The following is a 25,778-nucleotide window of genomic DNA, read 5'->3' as shown; positions in this document are numbered from 1 at the left end:
TGGTCGGTCTCTTCTCCCGGGCAACTAGTGACAGGACAAGAGGACAGTCTTAAGCTGCAGCAGGGGAGGTTCAGGTTGGACAACAGGAAGAACTTCTTCACATAAAGGGTGATTGGACACTGGAATGGACTACCCAGGGAGGTGGTGAAGTCACCACCCCTGGTGGAAAGGCTGAACGTGGCACTTAGTGCCATGGTCTGGTTGACAGGGTGATGTTAGGTCATAGGTTGGACTCAAGGACCTCAGAGGTGTTTTCCAACCTAATTGCTTCTGTGAATTTCATACTTTGAAGGCACACAACTTGCCCCTTGATGTCCCAGGGTTGCCTGAGGTTGCCTCAGGATTTGATCCTGAAGGACTGCCACAGGTGGGAAATCCCAAAGTGGTTTAAAGGTGCATGTTTGGGCCATGAAGCAGACCAACAGTAGCTATAGCCGCCTGGCTGATTTTCTTCTTCCATTTCTGATTCTGGTCATGGCAGGTCCTGTTCTGTGGGTCTCAGGGAAGGCTTTTAGATACTAAAACCTGAAAGATGCTACTCATCACAAATGTTCTGTTTTCTATTGTCTTCCCAGCACAGCAATCACAGATGGAGCTGAAATGGTGCTAGGTTACAACAGAAGAAGAAGCAGCCGCCAAGATCAAAATGCTCTGTTTTGTCTTGGCAGAAAATGTAAATTGTGCTGTGCTTCAATATGCTGTAGACCTGTCTGGAGCTCATCTGGTAGCCTAATAATGGCTGAAAATTGGGATTGTTGAGTTGTTTGACCTGAGGCATGTAATCATCCTGCCTGCAGTCTAACACCCAGTACCCTGATGGTTGCACAGTTCTTTCCCTATCATGTGACCCAAACTGATCCATCATGTGACCAAAATGCAGGCATCTTCCTTTACACAAAGGTATGTCACTCATGATGGGAAGACCCATAATCTTGCAGGTAAGAGACTGCAAGATTTTCTCAGTTCTCTGCAGATGGATGTGTGCCATGACCATAGATTTTTTTTTTTTTTAGCCTATATAACTACATGCATTTTGGTTGTCTTAAGATGTGTGTTCAGCTCTGTGGGTGCAGAAGGGCATATGGTGTGGTGACATGTGGAAGTGATTCCCTAAAATCAATTCTGTGATGTGGTAAGCTGAATACACAGGAGGTCACTGAGCTGAACATTGTTGGTGCCAGAGAAGATTTATCATGAGGAAATTGGGACAGGAGGTCAGGAGCAAAAAGGCTTCTGACATGTAGAGGACTGAAGATCTCAACAGCTTCCCAAACAGGAAAGCGGGAGCACACAGCCTATGTTGTTTCATGATGAAGCTTCATAAATTCAGAGTCACAGTTGGTATGAGAAGCCAGGTTTGACCCAGGACTTGACAATTAAAGCTGGAGGAAGGAGGGAGGTGGTACCCCCAAAGAAGGATGAAAAGCCCTTACTGTTAGATGTGAAGAAGCTGTCATTGAAACCATGTTTCTTTGCTGTGGCAGGATATGGCAACAGCGGTAGGGGAAAGCAGGGGAAGGCTCATCATGGAGGTGGCTCCTGTGAGGGTAAGGGATGGCATGTCATAACTTGGGGTCCTCAAGATGAATCTGATTTTCTTTTAAGGATGTTCTTCCACTGAGAGTCACATGGAAGAAGGCGAGAACCCCTTTCAGGAACTGACTCCATGTGCCTTTTCAGTCCCCTTTGCATTTCCTTGTTTTCCCTGTTTGGGAAGCTGCTTGGAATAAAGATTAACTCACTACACTCAGTGTGTTGCTTATGTATTGTATTTGTCTGTCAGTGCCACAATCCAGATTTTCTGTGAGTTACCAGCAAGGCTCAGGAATAATATTTTCTGTTGTTTTAATTGAACTTTTTCCCCATGGTCCCTAGCTCCGTTACTTCCAGGGCGACTTGGGGAAGTGTTGCCTTCTCTGAGATATCAGATCAGCATTAGTGAGAGATGGAAAGCTGGGCAGAGGTGTTCATGGTGGTCCTGCTCCGTATCTTGCTCAAATGTTTGGAACTAATGATCGTATTTGACTTCAGAAGAATTTTTTCCCTAATGTGGGCTGTTGCATTTGGAGGGGAAAAAAAGGGAAGGGGGAGTCATTCACCCCACTTGGCAAGATGGAATATGGTTCACTTTGTAAAATGAATTTCAGTGTTTTGGGGGCAGGAACTGCTGGGCTGGATGAAGCCCTTGCCTTGCAGCAGTATAAACTTTGCTTGTTGGAAGGGGAGGGGGTATTCATATATCTAAATGGAAGATGAATGGATCTTTTTGGACTTCACAGTTATGGCATAAACTGACTGGAACAGAAAGGAATGTGAAGAGTTCATATGGTCCATCCCACAATTTCACTACCATAAAGCAGGATCCAATCTCCCCATCTCTTTCCTGGTAAATATCCAAATTATGCAAATAAGGGATGAAATTTTATAACCTTCCCAGGCATCCCTTTGAGTGCTCTGCTTTCCTTATGTTAGGACAGTCTTCCACTGCCTCCAATTAGAAACTCCTTATGTGTAGTTTAACTCCATTACTTCTTGCCCTACCCATTTAGAGAACAGGTTGTTCCCTTCCTTTTCACCACAGAATTTATGCTTTTGAAGACTATCGGCATGTGCAACTCCAGTCTTCTTTTTTTTTTAATTTTTCTTTTTATTTATTTAAGGTTAACCAAACTTGTAATCTGTTCAATTTTTGATCATCAGTAGTTTTTTCTAATTCTCTTCATATGACCCTGGGAGACAGCAATTCCTGACCCCTCCTCACTTTGTCCTACACATCTGCTTAAGAAAGGTCTGGAGAAACAAGGCTAGTAGTTATGCCAATATTTCCTCAAAGTCTTTTTTTTTTTTTCTTATAAACAACTGTGCTGAATGAACAAAATTAATGGCAGGTGAAATCTGCAGCCCTGGGAAAGGAGCATACACTGCAGAGGAAGATGGATGGATGGTGCTGAAGTGGTGACGTCAGCTCTGAAGAGAAAGATAGGGTCAGCTGGGTGCAGCTCCATTGAAACAGGAAAAAAAGAACAAACCCCAAATTTTAGGATGTTTAAGGAAAGAGGATGTTGGATGATGAGCAATAAAATATTACTGTAAATGATACTCACTGGAAATCATGGTGTATTGCAGCAGCTCAGCTTCAGAGTTTTACAGGGTCTACAAAGATTGCAGTTAAAGCTGGATAAACTGAGGTGCAGAAAAACTAGGAGGCATGTGAATAACTGAAGCTCAGACAAGGCAGAACTCCTCTGGAAATCTCTTCCTAGTCTCAACTCTGCTTCATCCTGGCCAATCTTGAAAAATCATTCCTGCTTCATACTAGTGACATGTAATACTGTCATTTTGCAAAATGGTCTATAACACTGTGTAGAATTCAGCTGAATTCAGGCTACAAGAGGGGGTTACTGCAGTCCTCTGATTTAAAATATCACTGATAAAATTTTTCTTTTAAATGTTCTGGTCAAGACTAGTGAAGCTTTTCAATTTTTAAATGTGTTTTATGTGGAAAATCCCTCTGTTAAATAATTAGTAAGTGCTTTGAGCATTACTGCATATTTTATATTTCATCTGCCTGGAAGAAATGGACGGTTCTGTTGCTATAGATTAACTGCAACTTATTTTGTAATACTCTGACTGCTGGAAGAGGGACTTATTAGTTTACTTCTTTTACTTCTGATTATTCAAAGAATGGGGTTGGACAGAAGGGTTTAACCATAACTTTTCTTCTATTCCCAGTCCCAGCAGACATTTGAGATCACAAAGAAAGAAATCTGTACAAGCTGAAAATGTGAAAACCAGAGACTGAGGGGTTCAACAGTATGAAGGATTGCAGGGCTGGATCTTATTTTCTTGGCAGGCACTGGCTACTATGGTTTATTTTACCTTTGACATAGCCTTATTCCACATTTCAGTGTATTTTTTTCTTAGGCAGAAAAAAAAATAAATCATTGCTGCAGCTGCTGTTGCGTGAATTAGTCTTAGATACCAATGGACACTAATTGTGTTTAAAATTAAGAATTTGGCACAAGAAGCTGTTCAGATTTAACCTTTTCTTCACAGAAATGGAGTTACAAATAATTTTTTTTCATGGAATGAAGGATAAGATCACCTTTTAATTCGTTTTGATGATCAGATCTGTGTTTTTTATGCTCTTTGAACAGTAGGTTGTGTCAGAAGTGTGGCCTTGGCTCTATTATGGGTATTTTTGTACATGTCAGGGTTTTTAGGCTATACCAGTAGGCCTCAGAAAGCAACACAGCATGGTAGCTGTCACATGTGTTTTCCTAGGAAGTTGTTTTGTCCTGTTTTCAAGACAAACTTTGAATTCTGAGATGGTTTTGTATCCTTAGCACCTCAATTGGCAGTGCAATTCCTGAAGAAAAAAAAATGCTTCAATATTCATGTGTTGGACCTAATAGCCCTCCCACAGTCAGTGGGAGGCTTTAGTATGCCAAAAGATGCAGTCTTGGGCTGCAGCAGTCTTTCAGCCTGAAGAAATTTCCCTACATTACAGAATACAGGCAAATGTTGATTTTATGTGCCTACAACACATAAAAGTTCTCAAAGAGCATAAGCTAACTTCTGACTTTTCTCCTCTGGTGTAGCACCATTAGTTCAGATGTCTAAGCAGTCATCTTCTTAATTTCGCAGCCCTGCTTAGGTGGCCAACCCAGTTTGTTTTCTAAGCTGTTTTATACAGAAAGCCATTACCTGCACATACTGTCTCTGAATGCACTGGGGCTCAGGTGTATATTTTGCCCACATCAGTTTCTTCCACAGTGTTTCCTGGTTAGCACTTGCAACAAGCATCCTGTGCAGCCTTTAGAAAAGTCTCTTCCAGCTTGCTGGAGACGAACATGGAGGATGCTGGTGACCATCAGGGAGTATAAAGAGGATGGTTGTAGTGGTACTTGGTGGTCTGTTAAGGGCCAGATCCCTAGTTAGGCCAACAAGGATTGCAGGGAAAAAATGAAAGGCTTGAATAAAACTAATTCTCCATTCTGGCAATCCAACTGGGGAAATATGTGTTTCCTTGCAGCCCTGCTGTGGCTTGCAAAAACTCTTCCATCTCCAAAACAGTGCCGAGACTGATGCCAATGAAAATAACACGCAGAAACATTTTTTTAACATTTATGCCACTCATTTGCAATTCAAGTATGGGGAACTTGTGTGTGCTGAAATGAAGGGTGCAGAATAGAACAGACCAATCTGTTTATGAAGACTGGAGGGTTTATTTACCATCACTGAGATTTAGAGGGGTTTTTTTCATGTTATTTATTGGTATTTCTAAAATGCTGTTGAACTGTAGCTTTCCTGTTGTGATAAAGCTGAATGACTAGTATCTTGATACTTTGTTAGTAGCTTGGGAGCACATATCAAAAGGCAGAGGACACCAAAGAAGGCTGTAAGAATGTGTTCAAAATAGCATAAGGAGAAATTTTATGGAGTATTTCCTATGTACAATGTTCCTAAGGCAGTGTGAAATTTTACTTTATTCTTTCAGGAAACATCTTTACATATAAGACAAAGTCTATTTTTTAAATATTGGCTTGTTTGGGCAACTACTCTTAGGTTTGGGATGAAGTATAGTGTGATGTGATACCATGTCACTATGTAATATTAATCTCTGTATAATTGTCCATAAAGGGCAGGGAACTTAAGAGGAATGTCCTTTTACAATCCTCTATAACGGAGGGGGAAGCTTGTCCACTGAATTGCCCAGTTTGTGGATTATTTTTGTTTTTAAAAGTTACCTGTCACTTTTCAGTGTTGCCTTTTTCTCCTCACAATCCAGAAAAAAAACTATTCAACAGCTGGCATAAAATTTAAGTCCAGAGGTGACTCTTACAGTAAATACCAGCATGACATTTGATATAAATTCTTGCCTAAAATACCTGTGATAAAGCTTAGATCCTATAAGTATGCATGTGTATGTATTGGGCCTAGAGAATGATCTAGGTGGGGGTTAAGCACCGTGCTCCAAAAAAGCAAATCTATGTAAACCACTCATCACCTCTTCATCATCTGAGCATATGCAGACACCTACCATTTTTGTGACACTGCTTTAATCCTATGTGGAATGGCTTCATAAGGACAGCTGTATCTTTAGCATACATGAAAGCTTACTGAGCTCAGTACAGGGCTATTTCCAGCTAAGAATGCAAAACAGCAGAGACCGTTGTTGTCCACCTCCTTCCTAATGGCTGGCTAATTACAGGATAGAGAAGGACTTACTGAGGAAATCAGACTTTCAGCACCCTCAGACAACAATTCTCACTTATTAGATGACAGATCTCACTGGATGAGAGTGGAATCATGACACATCCTCTTCCATGGTTTTCAGAGTTGATTTATACTCTCTGCCATGCTTGCATGGGACTGTTTTACTTTCTATAACCACTTAAAATGCTATGTTCCTCCAATTTCTCTGGAATTCGTGGTTTGTAGTAAGGAAAGAGATTATTTTAACACAAGAACTGAAATCGTGCCTGACTCCTGAATAGACAGAGAAAGATATCTCTAATGCTATTTCCTTAGGTCTTTAATTTCAAAGATAAAAAATGTACATCTTTGCTCTGGTACACATACTCTCTACCTCAGCTTCTCTTGCATCCTTTGAATAATTATTCTGTTAGGAGTTGTAAGTCACACAGTGCTTTTCAATTCATAAAATTTAGCATACAGGAGAAGTACATATCAAGTTTAAGGACCAAAATGGAGTCATCAACCACTCACGAGGCAACACTGGCAAGAAGGAGCACTCACAGCTTCTTGTCCTGAGCAATACAGAACACCAAGCAGCTACTGGGTTAACTTGTCCTAACACAGAGCAGAAGCCCCTGGAGTGAATCCAGCATTGCTTATCTAAGAGCTGTGTCCATGTGTTTGACTGGTGTCCTGTTTTATTTTTGTTTTTCCAAGGGAATCATAACTCATTTGCACAATCCCTAGTCCATAATGAATACACCTACTGGGATTTATAACAGATAAAGGAGATTTGCTCATGAGGCAGCAAAGCACGCAGTAGTAGAAAGGATAAGGAGTACCCTTTCCATTCTGTTGGATAAGAATGGTCACTTAGAACAGGATCTAATTTTAATTTCTAAGTTATCCAAATACCCACATCAAAAAAGGAAAACAAAGAGAAAACAGGTCATTATGGGCAGACTGGTATCACAAGTGCTTTGGTATCTTGCTTTTGTATGTTGCATTCAATACCTGGTAGGTTACATACAGCACCAAAGTAGACAGGATTTATAAAGATGTCATTAAAGAACGTGACAATCTAGGCTGCAGGAGACAGTAAAAAAGACCCGGGTCCCACTTAATAACTTTCCTGAATCTTATGTGATGTTTTTCAGTGTAAGCAAAACAAGGACTGTTAATCAAGTGGCAAGTCAGCTGCTGCTCAGAAAAAGGGGTGCAACGCTGTATGAGATCCTTAAAAAATAAGAACCAAGAAGAAGTTGTGATCTGCTGCAGAGAGCTGAGGGTGCGTCTTGGTCTTCAGATTAATTTAGGTAAATTTAATTTATCAGTAAATCACCTATGATAGGATGTTGGAGAGAGATAAACAGGTTGTAAGTGTGGATGGGAAAAATATATATACAGCAAAACAAGCTGGTTGGGTATGTGGAGAAGCGTGTTGCTGGAAAATCCTGTGAGATGCTTCATACTAGCTGCAGTATCACGTATAAACTTGTGTCACATGCTCTTGATCAGGCAGAATTCAAATGCTGAAGGGACTGAGCTGTGGCAGAGTCTCTGGCTTTGTGTGATTGCCAAACAACCCAGTATGGAGCACTTGGTAGCATCTTACCATCTATCTTCTGCTTGTTATGACTACATAGTGCTGTTTCCTGGCAATTTTGAGGTTATTTGAAGGGCTCTGGAGAAGGGAACCTGACTGGCATACAGCACTGGAATGGACACAGCAACTGCTGGAAGATGCCAGAGGATTCATAGGGGAGGAGAAGAGCAGAAAGCAACAGAGAGAAGCAGAAGTGAACAAGCACAGAGTGTAAAGTTGGAACAGAGGTGTACCATTAGGGTATAGTTTAAGATGTTACCTAGGGATGGGAGGACCTGTGGGAAGCTGAGGAGTGTATCAGTGTTCTTTGCTTAGCATGGCAGATCTGTTTATCTAATTCTTTTATCTGTGGTATTTCTAGAAGTAATGTGCAAGCTGTACTGCAATGTAGAGACAAGCAATAAAGGCAGTTCAGCTGCTAGGATCTGTAGATGCTGATGCCTGAGGTCCCTCATAATCTGGTATGTGGCCAGCAGGAGAGGATGAAGCATAGTAAAGGAGAGGAGAGGAGAGCCGTAGTACGCTTGGTTTACAGCTGTCAAACAATAGTGTTTCTTGTTTGGGAGTGAGCTTGGGTTAAAGCTCTTCAGACCTATTTGCCTAGGGCAAGGCGCCAGGCTGGAATGCTGTTAGGAATTTACAGCTTAAAGCTCCTTGGCAGCAGTTGCCATTTTTCAGCTTTTGTGGCAGTGGAGCAGATTCCTGGGAATGGTAAGGGAAATGCATGTAGGGATGGGGAGGGAGTCTGGGAGAAGTCAGCAGGGTGTCATGGATCTGTAGCAGACCTGGCAAGGTGGGGGAGGCTGTACTCAGTTTCTTTACCTCCTCTCAACCTGTTCCCATCTCTTCCTCCCCAGGAGTGAATCCTCATGTTCTTGGGAGTTTGCAACTTTTGTCCAAAGTCCACTACTCTCTCCTTCCCACTTTATAGCTGTCTTCCTCTATCAAGTCGATTCTACCTAGAAAAAACCCTCCTTGTGGCTTTATTGTGGCCTCTAATTATTCTCTGCTGAAAAGAAAACAATGTTGGTGTGTCTTCTGTTACAGAACAAAGAGGGGGCAGAAGGTGGGTGAGGATTATTTAGGCCAGAACAGCAGGTTCTGTCTCCCACGTCATAGGCAAAGTCCCTTACAGTCTTCAGCTGCCTCTAGTGAGCTGATGTCATTCAAGTAGTCACACTGATGTCAGAAGCTCACAGTTCAATCTTCATTATCTTCCTATGTAGTTGTCAGAGACGTATCTTTTGTCAGATAAAGCAAAATCAGCAAGTGTTATTAAGAAAACATGATTGGTAGAAGTACCAGAACTAACCTAATACAAGAATACTTGCCCATGTTATACCCATCATCAAGCAACACTTTAGAATAGACCACCAACCAGTAAAGATCAGCCAAACTGAATGGTGCTCTCTACCTCATTAAACTCATCTACCTCAATCTGAAGGGCAGTAGCAGAGCCCTACCTTCAGAGACATCTGGGACGAAGCTTGTGTAGCTGGAACCAGCGCGATTAACATTACTACTCCTGATTACTGACAACCAGTGGTCCTGTCAGCAAGGAAAGGGGAAGTAGAGATAGCCACTCTTCTGTAACTTTGTAGTGTCCTTTGCATTATTAATCACCCTTTAACAGAGGTGATGAATAGCCACACTCCTTCCCACATATCCAATTATAGCATAATAACTAATGTTTGCATTTAGCCCGTCCTGACCTAAACCACAAGATGCTGAAGTCTCTCGTGTCAGTTCAAGACTGCCTTGTAGGTTTCTAAACTGGGACTAATTAATGGTAGGTAATTCCTGCACACTCTCTCCAAGCTCCTCTCCCAGTTTCTACTCTTTCCTTTTTAAGTCTGGTTCCTAGTGCAGTGCTGGTCAGGCAGGCGTGGCTATTGAATACATCAGGATCATAGCTCAGTGGAAAGAGACCTGATAGGCACACTAGCCTCTTTTGTCTCAACACCTTTAGGTGTATATAGAGGCTACATTTATGCAGCTTTGCATCTAGTTTAGATGAGCAACATTTAGTTCCTAACTGAATGTACATGGATGGAATAAGACATTTTTCTCTTCATTCCAGATCTGTTTTCTATCCAAACTAAAATCTTGGCCAGTTGACCTATCCACCTCATTGATAATTTCCTCTGTCTCCTAGCATAAATAAGCCACAGCTGTATGTGTTTCTTGCAAGTTATCCTGACTTAGATGACTAACCAGCTCTTCATTCATGTATTACTTTTGGTCTTCTCAGGGTCCTAATATCCATGCAGCGTGTAAAACTGGATGGTTCTTCCCCTCAGTTATCCCTAAAACAGTTCAGTCTTCTTGAAAAATTGAAACTTATCTGGACTTGTCTCATCCCATAGCTTTATTAATGAAAGATTGGTTTCAGGCGTTGGAGAAGCTCTTTTTTCTCTCTCCTAGTTTCCAAGAAAGCTGGTTCCTATCTTTGCTCAGATAATTCTCCCATAATACTTTGTCTATCTGAGTTTCAACTCATGCTTCAGAATTCTTTCTTCCTCACTAGTCTTGAAGTCTGAATTGTCTTTACTAACATGCAAGGCAGGCCATTTTAAATGTTATCCTTCTTTCAGTCACTCTCCAAAACTATCTGTCAGGATAGGCTTGTCATGGCCAGAGTTTAGTTGCAGAGATTCTGGGATTTACACTCACTATAGTAGCCACACCTCTCTGCATCTACCTCTCTTTTTCCTAATAATTAAATTGCAAAATCTCTGTGATCAAGAACATTGTCATATTGCTTTGTATTTAGAGTAATTTCTATTATGATTGGCTTATCATTCAAGACTGGAATTCCTAGGTGTTACAGAAATACAGATTTTTTTCATTTTATTCATGTATTCATTTAAAAATACCATGTGGTTTTAGGCATTACTTTAGGAGATTTTAGTGCAATATTCCTGAGAGGAAATGTAAAATGTCAGTGGTTTGGGATTCTATCTACAAAATTGTTTCTCCATTGCTAAAATTGCCATGGAATCCTTCTTCTTGTTTGTAAAACCAATATTCTACACTTTTAGTGTTTATATGGACCCACACTACAAGATTATAGACTGGATCAACCTTCACTGCAAGAATGCTGTGATATTAGGACAGAGCAGTTTCAAAACCTCAGCAACTGTGTATTCTTTTAGATACTTAAAGTAATAGATTTTCTAAGCTGTATAATCTCACCAGATTCTTAAAGGACACCATCTGTCTGTACCACTACAAAAGTCCAAGTTGGCCCTCCCCCTCCCAAAAAATGCAAAATGTTTTTGAATCATAACTGTTGAATGTATTTTCACAATTTAAGAAATGTAACTATATATTTGAAGATGAAAAAGCATTAACAAAACGGAGAAAGCAGAGTATGGGAATTTTCATCCCTAGACCTGATAGGAATGTGGAATTTGAGCAATGTTTGTCCTTTATTCCCTCAGCTCAGGAACACCATTCTTCTTGCACTAGGGACAAAAACTACTCTGGATGTACTGTGGGAATAACAAAGCAGGATACAGAAATTAAATATTTACTTCTGACCAAGTCCCACTCCATTTAGTGCTTTCCCAAATTAAGAACATTACTAGCAGTAGATCTGATGAGCTTTCTCATGAACCTTCTTTCTACTGAACTATGACTTTCTAGTATCCTGCCAGTCCAAAGGACACAGCCCAACTGTAGGCAGCTGAGCTGCATCAGGGCCTTATATCGACAACCCTAAAAAATGAGAAGAGCTCAGTGTGTAGAGGAATCTGAGGCTCCATTAAAACCTTATTGCGTGTTACTGCACATTTAAGATGATCTACAACACTCCATCTGGCTGAGGTATGCTACAGCTCACAATGCGTATGGGCTTGTTTTGCCAATGAAAACCCCTTATATTCTTGTGTACTCTCATTATTGTCCATCAAAGAAGTTTTGTTAGTATACTCAAAAGTGTTCCCTCTCTGCAAGCATCACTCACACTTCTATTTATATAATTTAGAAGTATAAATGTTTGCAAATGTGATTTAAAGGAAAGATATATATATATATACACCTATAAGAAGAAGAAATGAGAGATGAACCAATATTTACAGATAGTCCTAATGCAGAACCCCTTTGTAGGTAGGTGGGAAGAGTAGTGTTTCTTTTCATAATTGAAATCACAGAAACATTTACAAAGTAGAACGAGACTTTTGTTTGAATGCCTATTCTCTGTATCCACACAACCCCTGAAAACTCTGCTAAGGTGAATTTCAGTTCTCATTCTGGATTTCAGGAAGATGCTGAGAAAAAAAAGTCCCACTCAAAATGTCTCATCTGATCTTGCTAGAACTGGTAGTTGAATGGGCAGAGTTCGCACTTGTCTCAGCTCTTCAATAAATGTATTTCTTTTGTACCCATGATGGCAGAAAAAGCCATTCTCTATATGTCATGTTGCTGGTGAGAGAGGCTTCCTACACTCTCAGAGATTGTAACTCCATCTCCTTTCTCAACAGTATCATTAAATCTTACACTGGCGTGGGTTTTTATGGAAATCCCTCATGCACATAAATGAGTAAAATGATAATGATAGCAAACTGCCTCAGGCTCAAGTATCAGGATGCAGTTTCACAATTAGCCTAGGCTGGCCTCAGTCCGTTTTGCTGTATCCTTCCCCTATGCCCCACACCTGCCAACAGCAGAAGTGGTCCTACAGTTACACACAGACAGATCAGGCACCCTATTTGGCAAAACCAGCTGATTTGGAGAGAGGATAGTGTTTGTTTTCTGCTTAGGCAGGTCCCTTCCTTGACTATATAGCCTCATGAAAGCCAGTACCAACACACAGCAAGGGGGCAGGGGCAGGACATAAGGTTGTCTGTATCTTTAGCAGAAATGCAGATAGCTTGTTAAAATCTCTCACTAAAAAAACCTCTTAGAACAGATTGATAGAATTGAATTGTGGAAATTGCCAGGACTTGACAGTATCTATTCTTGAATTCCAGCATAGCTGAAATATGAAATTGCTGTGTTGCTTTTTGTGGTGTGCCACTTGAATTGGCTTGGGTAACAGAAGAATTGAAGATGGAGGCTTTGGGATATTTTTGGTAAACATAAGCCAGTATGGCTGATTTCTGTACCAAGAAAATAAACTAAAACTGTAACCAAAACTGGAACTAGCATTGCAGTAAGTGGCTAGAATAAGAAGAGTCAATATAGCTTTATGAGACAGAAGTTATACTTCAAAAATCTATTAGAGTCCTTTATGATGAGTGTATGAAAGCAAACAAGGAGCTGAGAGGGATCCAGTTTGGTTTTCAAAACACTTTTGACCAGGCCCCTCAGTAAAGGCTCATAAAAAATTAAGTTTCTGATGAAGGAAGAGACAAAATCTGTGGTTTAGTAACTGTTTAAAAGCTGTGCAGCAGTGGATAAAAATACAACTGTTTTCATAACAAAGATTTGTTACAATTTCACTATTATTGGTCTTTTATTACTAAGTGGTGCTGAAAAGGTGAAGACTATGATACAGTGATGAGGCTTACTGATGACACTAAGTTCTTTGGGATACTAAAATCAAAAGCCAGCTGTAAAGTATTGCAGAAGGACACTACAAATTGCTGAATGAGAAAAAAAGCTAGCAAAATTAGGTTAACTTAAACAAATCCTAAATTTTCCTTACAGGCTAATGTTTTCTGAACATCACTACCATTCAAGAAAGAGGCCATGGAATCATTTTGACCAGTTTGATTAAAATAGTCACAGTTCAAAGGTAAACCACAAGGAAGGAAACTGAGATTACACAGGAAAACACTGGTATAGCACTCTACTTTTCTCTATCTTGTATTTTCTAGGTTACAAGGAGGAGCAAGAGGAATGATCAAAGTTGTGAAACCTTTCCATCTGAGGAGATAGTAAATGAAAAGTAAACAGATCAAGATGTTTCTATTTGGAGAAAGGGTATGTGAGAGGATACTATGGAAGAAATCTATAAAATGGTGAGTGGTGTTAGGGCAGATAGGGAACAGTCACGTACAGCTTCTCACAATAAGAGAACTGAATGGAAGTCTGTAAAATTTTTGTTTGGCAGATTCAAAACACAAGGAAGTAATTTTTCCCATAATGGAGAACTGAATGTAGAATACACATAGTGTTATGGTAATAAAAATGGGAATGGGTTAAAAAAGGAATCAGAGTAATTTTAGAGACAAGCCTATTGAAGACTATTATGCAGTGGTCTAGAAAGAAATCTCCAGCTTGGAATTATTGGGAGTTACAGGATATGCCCTGGAAAGAATCAATCTGTATGTCTAATGAGCTTTTCATAAGCACCTACAATTGGCCACTGTGGGGAAAAGGGAACCGAGCTATGAAGACTTTTGGTCTGGCCAAGTACAGACTTTTTAAATTCTACTTTCCAAACAGAGTAAATGACTTTGTTGAGGGTTCTAATATCAACCACAAAATTTGAGGTTAGCACAGGTAAAGGATATTTTAGATGTTACATCTATCTCGATATTGCTTTGATTAACAGCTATGAAATATCCAAAGGGGATTATTTGGCATCATTCAGGTGGCATTGGTCTTATGCCATGAATGCAACAAGCTTATGTATGAGACCAGAGCTCTTTCTCCTGGTAAACACCATGCCATATGTTTTTATCAGGCACTAATTTGGAGGAGAATTAATCTTAAGAAAGTTATTATGTTAGAGTGTCCTAGTTATGTCAAAGTATAGAGCTGGGGGCTTCTTGATTTATACAAATATTGCTAAACATTTAATTTCAGATTCTCAGTCTGGTGGATAATAAAAAATGACTACCTACCAAACTTGTAGCATTAAATGGAGACTTTATTTTTGGCAGCTCATTGGAAAGGGATTAATATTACTGGAATGGCTTTGTTTCTCAGCAATGCCTCCTTAAGAACAGCTTCCTCTGAACATATATTTCTATTTTATTGAGAAAAGGAAATACGGTATTAGAAATCAATGTTTTTAAAGGGTAATTTAAAGAAATCTAATCTCGGCAGATGCTGAAATATTTTCAATTTAGAACAAATAGTATTTCTGTCATCCAGTCAGCTTTTTAAAATTAGGCCATTACTCCTTGATAAGTTAATTACAAAACAGAAAGAGACTCAACCAATCTAAAAAAGTGTTATTAATGGAAGTATAGAGCACATGTCTAAAAGCTGCTTTTACTGATTTATGGGTGAAATTTTACTTTTCATATGAAAAACCTTGTCTCGAATGCCTTAAATCATAGGGAAAAATGCTCAATTTTTCACCCTATCACAACTAATTTTTTACACTGGTACACTGATGGACTATTGTTTTTCTGTGCTACCATCCATTATAAAAACTGACAGCATCATAATTGAAATTATTTAAAATATGGTGGATTTAGATAATTCTTTACTTCGGTATAGATATGACTACACAAGAAATGCTGCTACTGGAAATTGCTAGGATGAGTTACCAATATGGAATTATTGCTCAGCAGGCCATACTCCTCTGGGGGTAGGAAATGAAAAATACCATAAATTCCTTTGAAACGTGGAAAGATAGGAGGAATGGAAGGAACATTTTTTGTTGTTTCTGAGGCCTGGTCATCTTTACTCAAATCTCTGTGCTCCAGGGCAGATGCCCAATATCACAGACTGCAGAACTTTCACACTGCACAGACACTTAGGCTCCATGCAGACATGAGAAGCATGGAGTATGTTGCAACTATGAGTTGAAATGCCTCCAGGTCCACCAGCTGAATCCTGGTCTCACTAAAATCCCTGGTAAGTCTTTCAGATCAGTCGAGTCGCAATTTCACCCCAAGAATTTTGGGTAAAAACAAGTAAAACTCACCAAAAAAATTACTGTGGGTGATTAGCTTCATAATATCTGCCCATGGATGTCTCTGTGCTGCATGGCTGCATTTTGTGCTTCTTGCAGTAAGAACCTGCCAAGGTGCCCAGTGGAAATCCTTCCTGTGGGAAATCCTGTGGGAAATCCTCAGTGCTGGGGTCTGAGCCAAAGCCATGTCAGGTATCAGTCAAACAATTTAACAATATGAATAGTGGAAAGCTAAAACCCAAACTAAATGCCCTGCCTCTGAGTAGTTTACCAGTATAGAAACTGAGCCACAGAGGCAACTGGTTTGGCAATCTCTTTGGGAAACTGCCACTTAGCGATGTGTGATGACTGGTAAACCCACTTCAACTAAAATCCTATTTAGCCTCAAACAACAGGAATAAAATATAATGGAAGACAAAAAGGTTTTAAACCGTACTAAAAGTATCAACATACATCTTTCTTACAACAAATGTTGCTGTCCTAAAGTGGACAGGCAGATTTAGCCTTTCCAGATACTGTACAATTCCATAGAATTTCACAGAACCTGTCAACAACAGAAAAAGCCTGGCCAACTGCAGAAAAATGGCAGAGATAACAAATCTAGGTTATGGGAGATATTGTTTCTATGAAACTGTAGAGTATCTGAAAAGGCTGAATCTACTTGTCCACTTCAGGACAGAAAAAGTTTTGGGGTAAGAAAATATATATTACATTATAAATATATTGAACAGTACTGGCCCTAGAATTGAAACTGGAGGAGCACTACTGGTGACTGGTCGCCAGCCAGGTATAGCCCCATTAACTGCAACCCTTAAACTGTTGGACACCAGGTAAAATCATAAGAAATTTAAAGGAAAAATGTTTGCAGGAGATTTCTATACTTCAAATACAGAAAAAAAAAGCAAGGGATAGAGCAACCCCCTCCAGCTTTCAGTATATACTGTCCAGTGGTAAATCTAAGGACCTAGAACTTTTGAAAAACAGGTAATTTTTTAATTACATGTGAATTCTCCTTTATACAAGGCCATATTACCCTCACATCAATACTATCTCAGAGATAACAACTGCCTATAAATTACAATATCGCTCACCTTCCTAAATGTGGAGGAAAATTTAAGCAGACACTAGGCTTTGGCTGTACACCTCCACCCCCTCCTTTTGATGAAGAGCAACACAGGTGCCACTGAAAAGTTTGTAACTTTATACTGTTACATGAGAATAACCCAGGGACACAATTATCTCCATTATCAGAAAGCATACAAACACAGTGTCCAGCATCATCTCCAGATGCTTAGCCACATCCCTGGGGACACTGTAATAGGAGAGCTAAGTTTGACCAGTCTGACCATTTCTTTAAAAGTTGTATAGCAGGTGATATCTTTTAGTATGTATACCTGCAATTACGAAGGTAATTAAGTGGCACATTCCAGGTGAGCCCAAGGAGCACCTTAAATTAAATCCCTGAGCCTCACAATGTTATTGTGATTAGCTGTCTGTCTTAGTAGGGTTTTTTTGTTTATTGCATCTACGCTGTGTGCTAGGGATGAAAAAAACATAATTTGACACAAAATATTTTAAATGGTTTATTACTGAGATGAAGGCTTATTTTCATTTTTCCCAGACCACATATTCTTTCTTTCCTTTGTTTTTAATTACAAATATTCACAAGAGTGAGAATGTTTAAAACTTGAGAAGATATTTTATTGTCTATTGCTTGCAAAATAAAGTAATGATGTTTGCCCCTTCTATTTAGAGGGAAAACCTGTCTGGTGATGTTTGTTTTATCTTCACCTTACAAAGTAACATAGTTTAAAGACCCTTAAGGACAGGCATATTAGCTCTGCAGTTTTGATCTGGGATCATTCCAGGTTAGACCATTTTCCAAACACCACTAATTACCACTGTGGAACAGTTTGTATTTTGATATAAATGAACTCCCTTTCTTTAAGTGTGAACTTCTAATTTCTACAGTGGAAAAAAGGAAGTCAGAAGTTCTATATGAAAGATAAATATAAGCTGCATTGAAAATTTGACTAATTATTTATTAGTTCACATTAACATGCATTAGGGAAGTTACTGGGAGCATGGCAGCAGCATTCTGAGTCCAGGTTCCAGTTCTGTCCCTTGCCTCGTGGCTTTTCAGCAGCAGTTTCTTGCTTCATGGTGGAGCAATGTGCAAGGTCGAGTGGGACTGCATTTGACTCTGTATTTATCATAGTTATTAATGTAGCAGCTCAAAAGGTCAAGTGACTTGCATGAAATTCTCAGTATTTATTTGAGGAAAAATGTGTCTCTGGCCTTGTGCTTCTGGAGAAAAGATGAAAATGTAAATGTACACAGGCTTAAGAAGTGAAAGGATACTTAAAAGTCATTAAAAGACACAATAAACATGAAGAATCTTTGATCTGATATCATGATCTGGGGGATGAATTCATGATTTTTGAATCAGGGATGGGAAAGATGAGGATGGACAATAGAAAAAGGGGTAGAGCAATCTTCCAAAATACAGATTATTTAAACAGGTGTTGTCACATGTTTAAAACTTTTGAAGATATTTTATTGTCTGTTGCTTGCAAAATAAAATTATGAAGAATCCAAGCAGCGTTGTAGACTATGACCTTTCTGGCTGTCATCTGACTTTAGTCAGTTGTAATTTTACTAACCAATAACTTGACACCTGTTGTTCAAAGTAGATCCACAAAACCCATATCTGCCCATGTAGCACAGAATTTCTCTTCCACAAGGGCCTCAAGACCTGCTTCAGGGCTCTTCCATCTCTGAGTATCCATCACACAGGCTTGGTGATGGAAGCATGGGGTAGAAATCATGGTATCTTGCACAGTGAAGTGGGGAAGGAATGGCTATGCTGCTTCCATCATCTGCCATTACCCAGTGGATCTGTCAGCTGTTGCCGGAGGAAGGTTTCAGTCCTCACGTTCAACTAGAATGAAGGTGACACAGTAAGTAATCACAACTGCAGATGCACACTCCACTTCTGGCTTGGAGTTGTTGTACTGGCCTTCAAAAGATGGGATGCAGAGTCTCTATTTTCTACTATGAGTTCTAAAAAATACTGCGTGATGATGGCCTGTAAGTGGTTAATTTATTTTCTCAAGTTTCACTATTGGACTGATTTATAAAACTAATTTACAGTGTGTAATGCAGCTTTCATTCTTTTAATAGTTCTCTGTAAGAAGAAGGCGGAGTGGGTTATTGGGTTTTTTTTAATTCCTTTTGTCATGGATTAACTCTAGCCAGCAACTCAGCCCCACACAGCCACTTACTGACTCCCCCACAGTGGAACGGGGGAGACAATGGGAAGGGTAAAAGTGAGAAAACTCATGGGTTGAGATAAAGACAGTTTAACAGGTGAAGCAAAAGGCACACATGTATGCAAAGCAAAACAAGGAATTCATTCCCCACCTCCCACAAGTAGGCAGGTGTTCAGCCATCTCCAGGCGAGCAGGGCTCCGTCACATTTAACAGTGACTTGGGAAGACAAACACCATCACTCCAAGAATCCCCCCCTTTCTCCTTCTTCCCCCAACTTTACATGCTGAGCATGTTGTCCTATAGTATGGAATATCCCTGTGGTCAGTTGGGACCAGCTGTCCCAGCTGTGTCCCCTCCAAACTTCTTGTACACCTCAAGCTTCCTCATTGGGGGGGGTGGGATAAGAAACAGAAAAGGCCTCAATGCTGTGTAAGCACTGCTCAGCAGAAACTAAAACATCCCTTTGTGATCAAAAGCGTTTCCAGCATAAATCCAAAACGTAGGCCTGTGCCAGCTACTGCGAAGATAATTAACTCTGTCCTAGCCAGAACCAGCACATCTATGCTTTTTTTTTTTTTGTTAGATTCCTCATTAATTTGCAGTTCAAATTTGCAGTGTGTCCTTTTCTTGGAAAAACATTGCTCCTAACAAAGTGAATTTGTACATCATTCAGGGGTCAGGATCCCCACAGAACTTCCTGGAACTAGAACAAGTATTTTCTTATTAGCGTTTGACATTGCTGGCAGAGTATGAAGAGAGAATTTCTCTATTGAACTTGATGACTCCAAAATTCCATCTTGATTAGCTAGCCAGTAGTCAAATTTTAATGGGCCAAATTCTGAAGCATGGCTGCTTTGGAAGTGAAGTCTACCATTTCTTCATAAATGCTTTTCCTTTCATATCCCCTGATGTAAGGCAAAACCTCAATATCTGAGAAGTTTACAACAATTGTTTTCTAAAAATTATAAACTTAGAAAATTTTCTTTTAGTGACCATACATCCTTAGTTTTCACTTTGAACCCATTCTTTGTTGTTCAGCTTCATTCGTTTGATTCATCAATCACTTGCAAACTGATAACACCCTGGCATCCAGTCACAGCCAAGTCTTCATAATGTGAGATGATATATAAACACACTAGTAAAATGATGTTACATCCAAGACACAATTGTTGTTCAACACAATCCTAAAGATGACCAGAAAGCTGAGGAAGGAGGAGGATTGTTGGTCAATACACTACAGTACCATAAAACACAACAGGCTGGATTTAGCTTGGCAGTAGGTCATCTTTTGGCACATATTTGTAGTCTTAGGGTTGCAGCTGTACAATAAGAGATCCTTATTTGCTTCTTACATTTACTAATATTATTTTATTCTTGTATCACAGCTGAAGAGTATTAGAAAGTATTTGAGAGCTTACTGAACAAAGCTCCTTGTGTGGGCTTGCTCCAGAAGCAGTAAGTGAAGGTACCTTTTCTACTGAAAGGTAGAATAGAACTGCCTGAAAAAGTGGTGTGATAAAAGAAGACAATTAAAGGCAATACTGGAGCTTTTAAACCTCTCCCACCCAGCAAATGCTGTTTCTTATACCTTCAGTTTCATCTGGTTACACTCTGTCTATACTACCAAATATGCCTGCCTTCCAAATTTCCCCCAACTTTGGTCTTGCAGCTGCAAGACCCCATAGGGTGTGATTATCTTACTTCCTGTCTGTCGATTATGTTTAAACATATGCTAAACTGTAAAGGTCACTTTTCTAGCGTGACTCTGGAGTACAATTAATGATAGTCTTGTTACTGACTGACCTCCTGTACCTGACAGAGATTAAACATCTTGGACAAATTTTCATTGCTTGAATCCGTGTCAAATCCTTCTAATGTGTGAAGGACTGATCACTTTTAAACTAGTGGTGTGGTGCAAATAAGGTTCAGTCATTTGATGCCAAGATGCCTGACTGATTTTTGCAGTAAAGAAACAGGAATTTATAAACACCATGGGAATAGCAAAAGAAAATGTATCTGTGCAGTTCTTTGTCAATAGCCTAATCTGATTCCTCAGTGTGTCCTGCCTGGACAAGGTTGAGTGATGCTGCAGCAGCCAGCAATGCCACAGCCGTGTTACCTCACATGATGAAAACACAGTTTCTGCGTCCATGCTTTATCATCAAAAACATATCCTTGCTTTCAAAATAAGAGGCATACTTTTTAAGCATTCATATTGTGGAAATTAAGGTAAAATAGACCGTGTTGAAGTGTTGGTTTTAGCAACTTGTACTTACTCTACTTCCAGTGTATTTAGACTTACACATACCTGAAAAATCCTATTAAATCTACAATGGGGTTATTTTCAGGGTTTTTTTTTAATGTTCCACTGGCTATTAACATTTCACAGCATGTTGCAATGCTGGCCTTTTTGATTCTATTGAGCCTTGCTGAATGGGAGTTTTTGTATCATTTAAGAGCAATTCTTTGCACTGCCTGTATTCTATATCTTGTCCTCAGAAAAAGGGATGATGACAGGTGATGTCTCAAAAGATAAGTAATCTTCCACTACATACTCTCTGTCTACAGTAAGTTCTCTAGATGTTGTAATGAGGTTCACCAGGAAAATTCATCATGGCATATTACCTACTTTATTTATCCATTCCACTTTATACACCTACTAAAAATAGCTGTTCTTAGATGAGTGAGTCTTTTCCTCTCACATGTGTCAGTCCACAGGATCTAATTCTGTAACTAATTTTACAAAACTGAAGACTCATAACATGAATGGGCTGCATTCACCTACTACCAAAATGTGAAATTGTATCCTCCAGGAATATTTTGATGATTTAAAAAATCCTTACAATAGATGTCAATTAAAAGGAAAAAGAAAGAAGAAGGATTGCATGCACCATTTCATGCTTACTTACTCTTTTTCACTGTGTTTCCCTTTTATTGTGTTTATCCTCAGATAAGCTTCCTGTCACCAAATTAATATTGCCATTTTGTATGTCTTTTCTCTTCTTTGCTTTTGCACATTTGCTGTGGTTTAACCTGTCAGGCAGCTAAATGCCATAGAGCCGCTCGCTCGCTCTTCTCCACCCCAGTGGGATGGTGGAGAGAACTGAGTAAAAAAAAGTAAAATTCATGGGCTGAGATAAAGGCGGTTTCATAGGACTGAAAAGGAAAAAAGTAAAATTTAAAAAAAAAATAGAATTAGTATATGCAGAACAAGTGATGCACAATGAAATTCTTATCACCCACTGACAGATACCCAGCCAGTTCCTGAGCAGCAGCCTCCAGCCAGCTTTCCCCTTAGTTTATGTACTAGGCATGATGCCATATGGTATGGAATGTCCCTTTGGCCAGTTTGGGTCACTGTTTCGGCCTGTGTTGCCTCTCAGCTTCCTGTGCCCTCCAGCCTACTTGCTGGTGAGGTGGTGTGAGAAGCAGAAAAGGCCTTACTTAGTGTAAACACTGCCCAGCAACAACTAAAACATCCCTGTCTTATCAACATTATTCTCATCCTAAATCCAAAACACTGCACAGTAAAAGTTACTAGGAAGAAAATTAACTCTATCCCAGCTGAAACCAGGACAATGTTCTAGGTTACGCTACTACTATGTGAGATATCTCTACTTATCTCCAGGTATTTCTTGCGTTTTTGTTATTAATGACAATGAGATTGGAACCAAGTTCAGCATCAACCGGTGGCTGATTGGTGGTCTTAGTGGTTGTGATAAGAACGAGCAGATAACAGACAATTTTGAAGGAGAGGGTAATGATTATAAAATTTTGCTCACACCCCAGACTTTTGTTGATACTCTAAGTTGAGAAAGTAGATAACTGAATTTAACAGTTTCTCACCAGTAGAATGGTTTCCTTTACATCATAACTGAAGACTGCACTGACAGGAGACCACAGAAAAGCTTGCAGAACCTAAGCTGCTGGTTTGACATTGACCATAAATCTCCCTAAGACAGAAAGGATGGGACAGATTGTGGTTTACTGGGCATAGAAACAAGGACAGAAGGAAAAATAATTCTTTCACCCAATCCTTCCTTTCTGTGCTCAGGGGCAGGTTGTAGAATACAAGAAGTGATGAAAAACAGCAGCTGTAAAAATACAGAGCAGCCCAGCCTTTCTTCAGAGGTGGTCCTGAGCAGGCCAGCAGTGTTGCAAAAGGAGGTGGGTTTGGCACAATTATGGAGAGTGTACATCTGCAACAGTGACAAGGTCACACGAATATCACTCAAATATCTATAAATATTTGAGCTGCAGTTGCTGTCAGAAATTAAAGTGGGTTTTTTTCCCAGTGTAATTCTACAAGTAGAAATATATTTTTGTACGTAGGAGAGTATCAATCCCCACAGGAAAGTTTGTGTTCCAAAATAACAAACACTACCTTTTTTCTTAGTTTATTTATCATGGAATTGAAGTGTCCACACAGAGAGCTTTGCATTCCTAAATACATTGTTAGATTTTCACTGGTTCATTTTTCAGTGTAGGCAAACCCTAAAACTTGTACTTGATAAAAAAACAAACAAACAAACAAAACTTTGAGGAAGAACAGGAATAGTATTGATACTGGTATGTTCTGAGGATGGTACCCTTGTATGCAAAATCCATTGCTGACTTCAGATGAATATGGACCATCACACAAAACACTGCCAGCTATGAAGCACTGTGTTTAGCAATTTACGAAAGGAATCCAAAGAAGCAACAGAGATGGTAGACACTTGGTTGTGTGTTTCACAAGCACACAGCTCTCTTAAAATAACATGGAAGGAAGAAAGAAAAGTCAGAAAATTACATATCAGCAGTACTATTTCTAAAAATAATGGTTTTCAAACTTTTCCATGAGGCATTAACAGCTCTTTAAAGGATAATCTTTATTGCTTTGTAATGTACAAAGCAATAAACAGCTGCTGAGATTGATTAATAGCCAAAGCAAAGTCGAGGCATGTAATCAATCTAAAAAGCCATTTATTTTGAGTATACTACAAAGCAATAGAGATTATTGCTGTTGCACAACAAAGCATAACAGAGAAAACACACAGACTCATAGACACACACAGAGAGCAAAAACAGTTGTTTTCTTTTCAAGGCTCCCAGTGTTATGCTGCCTTTTTCCTTAGCTCTTCTCTTTGACTAAGGCAGGCGACTGACCTGCAAACAATCTACTGGGAAAAGTAATGCTCTAATAACTTCAGTGATATCTGAGGGAGAAATATCAGTTCTGCAGATGGAAATAAAAAAATTCCACAGGTATTCATCTTGTCCTTGGCAGCAGTACTGCTATTCATATTACCAGGAGAAACAAAGAAACGGTTCACCAACCAAAAAATTATCTAATTCATGTTAATGCAGAGCTCATTTAGAAATGAAGGATGTTTACTTCTGTGTTTTTTATGAATGGCTACTAAATCACTTCAAAGTTTTTCAGAGGAATACTGAATGGGACAACTGGATCTCTGTTCCAGCTATTTCTGGCAACTACCTCAACCCATTCTTTTTATACAACTTTAATACATCTCTTAATATATTTTGGTTTTTGACTCCTCCAGTCTTCAGGCTGTTTCAGTCTTACTTCACCAGTGGTTTTAAAACTTTTAAAAAATTTGCATTCTGATTTTTCCAGGTCAAATAATGCTCATTTGTTCCTGAATCAACGCTGCCTTTGAGCATAAATTGCTCTTTATCTTCTTTAAAGAGATGATATGAAGAGAATCTCTCACCCTTCCCTTTGGCAGAATAAACAAGCTGTGCCACTGTAGCCTTATGCCATGATAGGCTTGTCCCTCAATCAGTCTCACTAACCTTTCTCTGCACTCATCCCAGTCTCAGTCCCTCTCTACCGAATGTGGATGCTCTGGATGACAGTGAGCTACAGAGGAGCTCTAAGCACTGCCTCCTCCAGACACTCACTTGCACTGTCTACTGAAATATGTCACCCAGTAGACTCTAGGATCAACTCTGCCTTTTTCACATCCCCTTAACATTTGAAGCCAGTTGTTAACTTGCATAGGCACAACTCGCATATTTCTGTTTCTGAACTGATGACCTTGCAGCTTATGACAGAAATTTGTGTTAGTACAGAAGGGCACAAGCTTGCAATTTGCACTATTAAGTTTCACTCCATTTCTATTACTCTAGTTCTCAAGGTTATTCAGGTCTTCCTGTATCATATTGCCATCCCTTTCCTTATTAATGATGTCTCCCGCTTCCGTGTCATCAGCAAATTTCATTAACAAAACTCCATCTTCCTATTTTAAGGTAATGAATAAAAATATGACTGGAGATGTATCCTCGAGGAACTCCTTGTAAAATACCACTCCAAGTCAGGTATCACAATAGTAGGAACTGAATTCTCCAATTTCACATTTGCAGGAAATAAAATTCACCTCAGTGGAAATTAAATTTTAGATCCTAGTGGATATAAACTTTCCAAACTCTTATCTTCAAAAATCAGAACTATTTCATACCTGAATTTACCAAAAATTTAATAACACCCATTTAATAAAATTGGATTTTCATAAATTCATGTACATACCTCTTTAGAGGTATAAAAATTTGGAATGTAAGATTTGTACTCATGATGTAGTGATCACTTTGATTATTTCTATGCATTTGACTCCAGTAGTTAAAACAATTGTTTTAAAGTTATTTTTGCCCTAGCAGTCAATTTTACCCTTTAGCCAGTCTCATATTTAATTTCTTTTCACTTTCCTACTATTCCTGCAAATCACATCTTCCCTAGAGAGGATGATCCCAATGCCTGAGATGACACTCTCCTTTTTCCACGTTGTGCAGCCATACCATTCTTCTTTCAGGAAACACTGGGCCTTGATTCACAACCTTCTTAGCCCTTACCCACATTTTATCTTTTATTCCAGTTGGAGA

At 39.3% G+C, this 25,778-nt stretch overlaps 1 long non-coding RNA gene across 1 annotated transcript; it reads left to right on the top strand.

Moving 5' to 3' along the window:
• Nucleotides 1–61: 61 nt before the first annotated feature.
• On the top strand, nt 62–13,815 carry LOC116783843. Its single transcript, XR_004355867.1, has 3 exons — nt 62–1,547; nt 7,359–7,517; nt 13,630–13,815. It is a non-coding gene; the product is annotated as an uncharacterized LOC116783843 (long non-coding RNA).
• Nucleotides 13,816–25,778: the final 11,963 nt, after the last annotated feature.

This window comes from Chiroxiphia lanceolata, chromosome 3 (assembly GCF_009829145.1).
Source record: "Chiroxiphia lanceolata isolate bChiLan1 chromosome 3, bChiLan1.pri, whole genome shotgun sequence".
Lineage (NCBI taxonomy): Eukaryota > Metazoa > Chordata > Aves > Passeriformes > Pipridae > Chiroxiphia > Chiroxiphia lanceolata.
This window is presented reverse-complemented; position numbering and strand designations above follow the sequence as displayed.